Source organism: Trichosurus vulpecula, chromosome 2, assembly GCF_011100635.1.
Source record: "Trichosurus vulpecula isolate mTriVul1 chromosome 2, mTriVul1.pri, whole genome shotgun sequence".
Taxonomy (NCBI): Eukaryota; Metazoa; Chordata; class Mammalia; order Diprotodontia; family Phalangeridae; genus Trichosurus; species Trichosurus vulpecula.
Genome location: NC_050574.1, coordinates 423,981,481 through 423,991,661, shown reverse-complemented (window position 1 = coordinate 423,991,661; position 10,181 = coordinate 423,981,481). Strand labels below are relative to the sequence as shown.

The window sequence follows — 10,181 nt, the reverse complement described above, 5'->3', positions numbered from 1 at the left end:
CTAGGCCAATCCAAGAGAAGATTTCTTTCCCCATTGATTTGTTTCATCTTGGCCCAAATTTTTCTTTGGGAGTTCAGATACCCCCATAGGGCTGGACAGCATGAAATAGAGCAAGCAAAAGCACGTATTGTTTGCCACACAATGTAATTATTGAATGAAAGAGTCTTTGAGCAGACTTCCTGGTTGGCCTTGTGTTCTTTAAGCACCAACTCAATCTGTTCTCTTGCTGTCAGACTTGGGACACATTTTATTGAAAGTTTGTATAATTCACTTTCAAAACCTTCAGACTTTTCCCACCTCCCCTCCCTTCGCTTTTCTCTTATAACTCTCCAAAGAACAGGAAGGAAATAAAAGCTTCTCAGAATACACTTCAGCCCCTGAAGCTTGACAATCTTGAGCCACATAATAAAGGGGGATATTTATTTACTTTACAAATTGGGATTTTGCCATTGTGCCTTCCCCCTCCCTCCTCAACCCAGCATTTTCAAGAGCCTGAAAGTACAGACAGCAAACAGCTGGGGGTGGGAGGCTCAGGAACCTGCCATTGTAGATTTCCCACTCCTCTGCTTTTAAAGTGTTACTACTCCCATCTAAATTGGATCCATCAATACTAACTTCAGCACGAGAAAACCCATTACTAGCCCATATTCCACTGGGGGTAATAAATGTGCATACACACATACCACACAGCCTGAAAGGAGGGATCCTTCTTTTTTAATTCCCATGTATTAAAGGAGGAATCAGCCTGGAACTACGTTCAGTTTAAATCTCCTGTAAGTGAACAATCAAACATATTACCAGGAATACTAATGCCCTCATCTGTTTCCTCTTTGGTGAGTTCTGCTACTTTCCAAGTTGAGTGTTAAAAGTAAAATTGAAGTTGCTGGTGCTTCTAATTTAACAAATAATGATGTTCTCAAGGAGGAATCTTAAGAGACCATTTGGATTTTTTTCTCTGCATAAATTGGGGAGTGGGTGCAGAGCTGGGATTCTTTGCCACAGAGAATTTCCGTGTCTCCAGGATGGATTTCCCACTCCTCAAATTACAACACTATGACTGACCTGGGGAGGATGTTGCCCTTTTCTGCTTTTTCTCTTTTTTCCTCTCTGCTTTTCCTGTGTTATTCGTGATCACAAAACTAAACAGTATGGTGCTATGGTAAGAGGTGTGAGTCAGAACAGCTGGAGTTCTAGTTGCAGCTTGGCCACAAACTTGGAATATTACCCAGGGGTAGCAGGGACTAAAATTCTCTCCTATTGGGTGAGGGAGAGGCGTAAGAGGAAGAGTGCAAGATGTTCCCACCAAGAGAAGCCAGATCCTTTCTCTCTTGCTTTAAATTTTATTTTATTTTATTTTATCTTGCAGAGGCAGTCCCAAGTAATGGGAATAAATCAGCCCATCTTCCCAGAGTGCAGGAGCAGTACTGCTAACACGAGCCGGAGATTCACCACCCGGGCACTGAGAGGAAAGGAGGCAAATGATAATGAGTCATTATGAGCCTACATGGTGTTGTGGGAACAGGCCTGATTGCCAGGTATAAGAGAAAAGGTTTATTATAAGAGACAGCTGGGTTTGGAATCAGGAAGATCTGAGTTCAAATGTAGCCTGGGACACTAGCTGTATGACCCAGGGCAAGTCACTTAACCTCTGGTTGCCTTAGCAGCACCTTCCACCCTGACTTGTATGTCTCAGATGTCATAATGTTTGTAAGGTGCTTATCACATTCCCTGGCACACTTGGAAGGTGCTTAATAAATGCTATTCTCTTTCCTTTATAGCCCTAAGAGATCTATGTATGAAAGCCAGGGTTTTAAGTACATATGTGTAAAAGAAGGCATAAGGGAGAGAACTGTGGCTTTTAATTATAAACGCACCTTTTTCTCCCCCTTCCCAACTCCCCGTGGGCCAATAGCTAAAGAGTTTGTCCCCTGGGAAAGGGAATGAACTTTGTCTTCAGGAGGCTGAAGGTGAAGAGAATAGCAGAACTAAAGATGACAGCAAATGGGCCTGTGATTAAACAACCATTTGATGAGAACTAAGGAGAGTTGAAAGAAAGGAAATTGTAGGAATTTGAGCTATGGAGTATAGCAATAGGGACCAACAACAAAATGTTGTAGTAGCAGGTGACAACTGCTAAGAGTTGCAAAGAATGAATGATCAGTGCTGCAAAAATACAAGAATTATGAAGGGAAGCACCAGTGGAGGAGCAGAATCTGACCATCCCGGTTGGACCTCTGTGCCAGGCAGTGCTATCAGTCAAAGAGATTGTGTGAATCTGTGGATAATGATACTCACAGAGGGTATCATTACATGATCTCAAAAGTGAGAACTATCTCTTTCTATTAACAGGTTAATTTTTTTTGTTGTTTTGAGCCTTGTGAGCCAGCGTGCTTGTAAGGGGAACCTTTAGAGAGGATGAATGTCAAGTTCTGAAGGTCTCAATTTACTTGAGTGGAGGTAATGAGAAAGAGGAGAAAAAAGTCTTTAACATGTACTTGGATCTTTCATGTCAGGAGGGAGCCTATGACCCCAAGAACAGCATTGGATAATCTACTTTACTTCTCAGCTGTAATCTTATTTATCTGCAATTTGATGGAGTTGACCTATATGATTGTTTAAGGTCCCATGCAACTATGAAAATACTATTACTCTTTCTCAACACTTCAAGAATCTATGACTCAATTGATATATATTCACCACAGAGTCTGAGAATCATGGAATTTCAGAGTTGGAAGGGGCTTCAGTGGATATCTAGTCCAAACCAAACCTGGAAAAATAATTCCCTCTACAAGGTGAGTTTTTACTTGAACCCTTAAGGAAGTTCATTTTACTTTTGAATGACCCTAACTCTTAGGAAGGATTTTTTTCACTCAAGCCTACATTTGCTTCTTTGAAACTTTAAGTGATCTTGGATTTAGCATTTGAAGGAAACTTAGAGGTCATGTGGTCCAACCCTCTCAGTGAGCACATGGGGAAACTAAATCCCAGAGAAGTCCAATGACTTGCCCAGAATCACAAAGTGGGTAAGTGGTATTGAACTGAGGTTTGAAGCCAAGTCCACTCTCTCCAAATTCACCAGTCTTTTCATTAAATCATACTGCCTTTACCTACTACTCCTAGTTCTGAGCTCCCAGACTGAATCGAACAAGTCTAGTAACTATTCCATTTTAAATATTGGAAGACAGCAATCATTTTCTTCTCTTCTCTTGGTTAAACATCCCTAGCTCCTTCAGCTGATCCTCACGTAGCTTGAACTTGGGGCCTTTGCCTTTATGACTATCCCCCTTTGAATACTCTCTAGTTTATTAAGTTGCTTTGTAAATTAAATATGGCACTCCAGATCTAGACTGACCAGGGCAGAATACAACAGGAGTTTTGCCTTCTTTTTCCTGTATGTTCAGTTTCTCAATATGGCCTGCTATGACAGTAGATTTCTTGGTTGCCCTATCACATTATTGTTTCATATTGAGCTTTCAGACTACTAAAACTAAAGGTGTTTTTCAGATAAACTGCTTTATAGTCATGTCTGAACCCATCTTGGATTCATGAAATTAGTTTTTTTGAGCCCAACTTTAAGACTTTACATTTGTCCCTATCACATTTCCTCTTATATCAAGATCTTTCTGGGCTCTGTATGTCATCCAGTGGGTTAGCTTTTGATGACTGTGTTATCTGTGCCTTTATCCAAATAGCTTATGGTAAATAGCACAAAGTCAAACAAATTCTTTAGGTACTCCTCTAAAGACTTCTACCCAAGTTCACATTGAACCAAGTTAACACTGACTACCCTTTGTGTCCATTCATGAAAACATCTTCAGTAAATATCAACGCACCAATTATACTCTCACTTAGTCCTCACCTTTTCATATTTTTCACTAAAATAGTGTTTGAAGCTTTATCAGATATTTTGCTAAAATCTAGGTAAGATATACCTATAGTACTCACCTGATTTGACAGTTCAGTAACTCCAAAAAGAAAAAAAAAGAGAAAATCAGGTTAGTCTGGCATGTCCCATTCTTGATGAAACCATCCTGTTTGTTTCTGATTACCACTGCCTTTCTTTATAGAGGAATGTAAATTGTGTATCACCTGTACGGATACTACAAAACTTAATATCCTCAGTAGAATTTTACTGCAATTGAAATGATATCGAAGTTAAGGAGAGATAACTAAACAAGACTTGGGGTTATTTTATGTCCTCTATCAGGCACCCAACATATTCTTGGTCCAATTTATCACAAGTGTAAATATTAGGGTACATATGGAGTGAAAATTGGCAGTAGAAATGGATATCATAGTAGTGGGGGGAGGGGGCAGTCAGAAAAACTTTGTGGTATCCTGATATGGCAGTGACTATCTCTGGGATATTGAAAAAAACCCACAAACAATTCTATATTTCTATTTCTTTAGCCTCACCTGTCCCTACCTTCCTTAAAATGTAAAATTTAATGAAATAAATACCCAAAATAAAGTATTTTAGGTGTTTCAGAAGAAAATTTCCCTGTGCCCACCTTTTTGTAAGCAACCCCAATGTTCTCTGCCCTCAACCTATATACCCAAGCACTGATATAGGATGTGCCTATGAAAACTAATGCAATACTCTGACTTGTACACAAAGCAAATAAATTAGGGCTTGAAAGATTCACGTGTGAAAAAGATTAAACAAGTAAGATTTATTTAAATCAGAGTTCTTAACCTGGACTCTGTGCACTCTTTAAATTTTGATAATTATTTCAATATAATTTGTTTACTTTGTAATCCTATACATTTTAAAGATTAAATTTCTTTATTTTTAGCTTATTTTAAGTTCTGAATTTTCTCCCTATCTCATTCCTTCCATGCCCCAAGATGGTATGTAATTTGATATAAGCTCTACATATACATTCATATTAAATCTGTTTTCACATTAGTCATGTTGTAAAGAAAAATTAAAACCAATGGGAGAAAACACAAGAAAGAAGAAACAAACAAAAAAAAAGAAAAGAGAGAGAGAGCAAATAATACACTTCAATCTGCATTCAGACTCCACAATTCTTTTTCTGGATGTGGACATTTTCCATGATGAGTCTTTTGGAATTGTCTTAGATCTTTTCATTGCTAAGAAGAGATAAGCCTACCAAAGTTAGTCATAGCACAATGTGGCTGTTACGGTGTACAATGTTCTCCTGGTTCTGCTCATTTCACTCATCATCAGTTCATATAAGTCTTTCCAGGTTTTTCTGAAGTCTGCCTGCTCATCATTTCTTATAGCACAATAGTATTCCATTACATTCATATACCACAACTTGTTCAGCCATTCCCCAACTGGTAGGCATCCCCTTGATTTCCAATTCTTGGCTACCACAAAAAGAGCTGCTATAAATTTTTTTTGTATATATGGGTCTTTTTCTCATTTATATGATCTCTTTGGGATACAGACCTAGAGGTGGTATTGCTGGGTCAGAGGATATGCACATTTTTATAGCCCGTTGGGCATAGTTCCAAATTGCTCTCCAGAATGGTGGGATCAGTTTACAACTCCACTAACAATGCATCAGTGTTCCAATTTTCCCACATCTCCAGCATTTATCATTTTCCTGTTTTGTCATATTAGCCAATCTGATAGGTGTGATGTGGTACCTTCAAGTTGTTTTAATCTTCATTTCTCTAATCAATAGTGAGCATTTTTTCATATGATTATAGATAGCTTTAATTTCATCTGAAAAACTGCCTATTCATATTCTTTGACCATTTATCAGTTGGGGAATGACTTGTATTCTCATAAATTTGACTCAGTTCTCTATATATTTTAGAAATGAGGCCTTTATTGGAGACATTGGTTGCAAAATTTTCTTCCCAGTTTTCTGCTTCCCTGCTAATCTTGGATGCATTGCCTTCATGTGTGCAAAAGCTTTTCAATTTAATGTAATCAAAATTATCCATTTTGCATTTCATAATGTTCTCTATATCTTGTTTGGTCATAAATTCTTCTGTTCTCCATAAATCTGACAGGTAAACTATTCTTTGCTCTCTCAGTTTGCTTACAGTATCCATCTTTATATATAAATCATGTACCCATTTTCACTTTATTTTGGTATACAGTGTAAGATGTTGGTTGATGTCTAGTTTCTGCCATATTGTTTTCCAGTTTTCCCAGCAGTTTTTGGTCAGATAGTGAGTTCTTATCTCAAAAGCTGGAGTCTTTGGGTTTATCAAACAGTAGATTACTATAATCATTAACTATTGTGTCTTGTGTACCTATCCTATTCCATGGATCCCCCACTCTGTGTCTTAGTCAGTACCAAGTAGTTTTGATGATTGTTGCTTTATAATAGAATTTAAGATCTGGTATGGCTAGGCCACCTTCCTTAGCATTTCTTTTCATTAATTCCTTTGATAGGGGCAGCTAAGTAGCATGGTGAGTAGAGCACTGGCCCTGGAGTCAGGAGGACCTGAGCTCAAATCCGGCCTCAGGCACTTGACACACTTACTAGCTGTGTGACCTTGGGCAAGTCACTTAACCCCAGTTGCCCTGCCTTCCCCCCTCTAAAAAAATTCCTTTAATATTCTGAACCTTTTGTTCTTCCAGATGGATTTTGTTATTATTTTTTCTAGCTCTATAAAATAATTTTTGGTGGTTTGATTGGCATGGCTCTGAATAAGTAAATTAATTTAGATAGAATTATCATTTTTATTATATTAGCTTGACCTACTCATGAGCAACTGATGTTTTTCCAATTATTTAGATATGACTTTATTTGTGTGAAAAGTGTTTTGTAATTGTGTTCATATAGTTCCTGGGTTTGTTTTGGCAGGTAGACTCCCAAATATTTTATAATGTCTATAGTAATTTTAAATGGAATTTCTCTTTCTATCTCTTGCTCTTGGGCTTTGTTAGTAATATAGAGCAATGTCGATGATTTACATGGGTTTCTTTCATATCCTGCAACTTTGCTAAAGTTGTTTATTATTTCAAGTAGTTTTTCACTTGATTCTCTAAGTATATCATCAAATCATCTGCAAAGAGTGATGGCTTTGTTTTTTCTTTGCCTATTCTAATTCCTTCAATTTCTTTTTTTTTCTCTTATTGCTATTGCTAAAGTTAATGCTTCTAGTACCATATTGAATAACAGTGGTGATAGTAGACATCCTTGTTTCACCTCTGATCTTTTTGGAAATCCTTCTAGCTTATTCCCATTACATATAATGCTTGCTGATGGTTTTAGGTAGATGCTACTTAACATTTTAAGGAAGATTCAATTTATTCCTATGCTCTCTAGTGTTTTTTTTTAACAGGAATGGGTGCTGTATTTTGTCAAAAGCTTTTCCTGCATCTATTGAGATTATCATATGGTTTCTGTTAGTTTTGTTGTTGATGTTGTCAATCATACTGATAGTTTTCCTAATATTGAACCAGCCCTGCATTCCTGGTATAAACCTTACCTGTTCATACTGTATTATTTTCGTGATAATTTGCTGTAATCTTTTTGGTAATGTTTTATTTAAAATGTTTGCATGGATATTCATTGGGGAAATTGCTCTATAATTTTCTTTCTCTGTTTTGGCTCCTCCCAGTTTAGGTATCAGTACTATATTTGTATCATAAAAAGAATTTGGTAGGACTCCTTCTTTCCATATTTTCCCAAATAGTCAATATAGTATTGGAATTAATTGTTCTTTAAATGTTTGATAGAATTCACTTGTAAATCCTTCTGGCCCTGGAGAATTTTTCCTAGGGAGTTCATTGATGGTTTATTCAATTTCTTATTCTGAAATGGGGTTATTAAAGTATTTTATTTTCTCTTCTGTTAGTCTGGCCAATTTATATTTTTATAAATATTCATCCATTTCACTGCGATTATAAAATTTACTGGCATATAGCTGGGATGAATAGCTCCTAATTAATGTTTTGTTTTCCTCTTCATTTGTGGTGAATTCACCCTTTTCATTTTTGATACTGGTAATATTTTCTTCTTTCCTTTTTAAAAATCAAATTAGCTAAAAGCTTATCTTTTTTTGTTTTTTTTTTCATAAAAACCAGCTCTTAGTTTTATTTATTAGTTTAATAGTTTTCTTAATTTCAGTTTTATTAATCTCTCCTTTGGTTTTCAGTATTTCTACTTTGGCATTTAATTGGGGATTTTAATTGTTCTTTTGTCTAGCTTTTTTAGTTGCATGACCAATTCATTGATCTTCTCTTTCTCTATTTTATTCATGTAAGCATTTACAGATACAAAACTTCCCCTAAAAACCACTTTTGCTGCATCCCACAAGTTTTGGTATGTTGTCTCATTATTGTCATTCTCTTGGATGAAGTTATTGATTGTTTCTGTGATTTATTGTTTGACACATTCATTCTTTAGAATTAGATTATCTAGTGTCCAATTAAATTTTAGTCTATCTTTACATGGCCCTTTAATCCTATACATTTTTAAACAGGCATAAATGCATTAAAAAATTATGCATTGAAAAACATCATTTTGAGAAGAGTTCCATAGGTTTCCCTAGACTGACAAAGGGGTCCATGACATAATAAAAGTAAAGCACTCCAAAAAATTGTGAGTTTCCCTTGTATCTTTAAAAGCATAATTTGATTTGTATCAAGTATCAATGCATGTTGATTTAATTTGGAGGGCTTATTGAGTTCACTATAGCATTTCCCTACCTCTTCAATTGATATTGGTGCAGAGGCTATAATTATTATTATGGCAATCTACTTGCTAATTCTTATTGTGAGTACTGAAACATAAGATGACCAAATATTCATTTAAACAATATTTCGTATTTCATTTCAGTTTACATAAAAATAGTACTTTTGAATACATTTAGCTATGACTTTTTCCTTCTATTTTCATTTATTATAGAATTTCAAGACTGATGTAATTCAATTCATCTAGCAACATGTGCATTTGTTGGTCATGGGATAAAGATCACACATTTTGAAAACCAATAATCAAGGTATAGTTTACAGACACTCTAAGAATTATTAGAATTCTCTGCTCTTTCTTCTGCCAATGCACCATCTTTGCAGGAGTGGAAAAGGCAACAGAGGTTTGAGCACCATTTTGTACTTTTTATTTCATCATTTAGGATAGCCAAATAATTCATCATGAAGTGGTCAGCCTCCTGATGAAAAGCTCCTCTAAAACTAGGTAGACTGTTCTTCAGAAAACAGAGTCAATTGGTTATTGGGACTATCCTAGAAACCTTTCCAATATGGTACAACTCACAAGAGCTTTCATTCCTCTGGCATAGCCTTTGAGAACTCAACACCAACTTAGTGCCATGATAAAACATCAGAATGGGATTTTGTGAAATTAAATCAACATAGACACTAATACTCAGTGACTTCAATGAAAAGGAATAAATATATGAGGATGATGAGAAATGTATTGAAGAGCATGAGTCAGGAAGAAGACCAAAGATTAAATCAGGCTGTACCAAAGCCTCATACTTTCACATTACAAATATTTTCTTTGAGAAAATAATCGGTAGGTACATGCGAAGCACTGAGCAACATCAGAAAAAAATGACTTCATTGGCTGTCTCCCATGCTTGGAATGTTCTCCCTCTTCATCCCTGCCTCAAGCTTCCCTGGCCCCCTTCAAGTCTCATCTAAAATCCCAACTTATATAGAAAGCCTTTCCCAATCTCCCCAAACCCTAATGCCTTCCCTCTATTGATTATCTCCAGCTTACCCTGTATATATCTTGTTTGTAATAGTTATTTGCATGTGGCTTCCTCTGTTAGATTGTGAGCTCATTGAGGGCAGGGACTGTCTTTTACCTTTATTTTTATCCCTAGCACTTAGCACAGTGCCTGGCACATAGTAGGTGTTTAGTTTTTTGACTTAATGATTATATTCTAAAAATTAGGAAAAAGCATTATTGATGTGGAAGTCAACCTTACATCAGCTATCTAACAAGTCAGACAACAAATTTGTTAGAGCATAGATCTGAATGAGTAAGAGATATGACATGCAATTGAAACAACCCAATCATAATCTATTTAAACAAGTAATTAATAATGAAAAATGAGTAACATAGAGTCAGATTATATTGATATCAATTATAATTATTTTATACAGATATTTAATAAAAATTACTCAATTGTCGTAAGAAGTAGACCAAAAAGATGTATGGACCTAAGACTTAAATACTTCTACTATTTGCCAATACTATATCATAACAAAGTTAGATTTG

General features: G+C 36.0%; 1 long non-coding RNA gene across 1 annotated transcript; it reads left to right on the top strand.

Annotated features, from left to right (window-relative positions):
• The first annotated feature begins 1,372 nt into the window (after positions 1-1,372).
• LOC118839808 lies at positions 1,373-9,640 on the top strand. Its single transcript, XR_005009641.1, has 3 exons — positions 1,373-1,535; positions 2,703-2,792; positions 8,844-9,640. It is a non-coding gene; the product is annotated as an uncharacterized LOC118839808 (long non-coding RNA).
• The last annotated feature ends 541 nt before the right edge of the window (positions 9,641-10,181 follow it).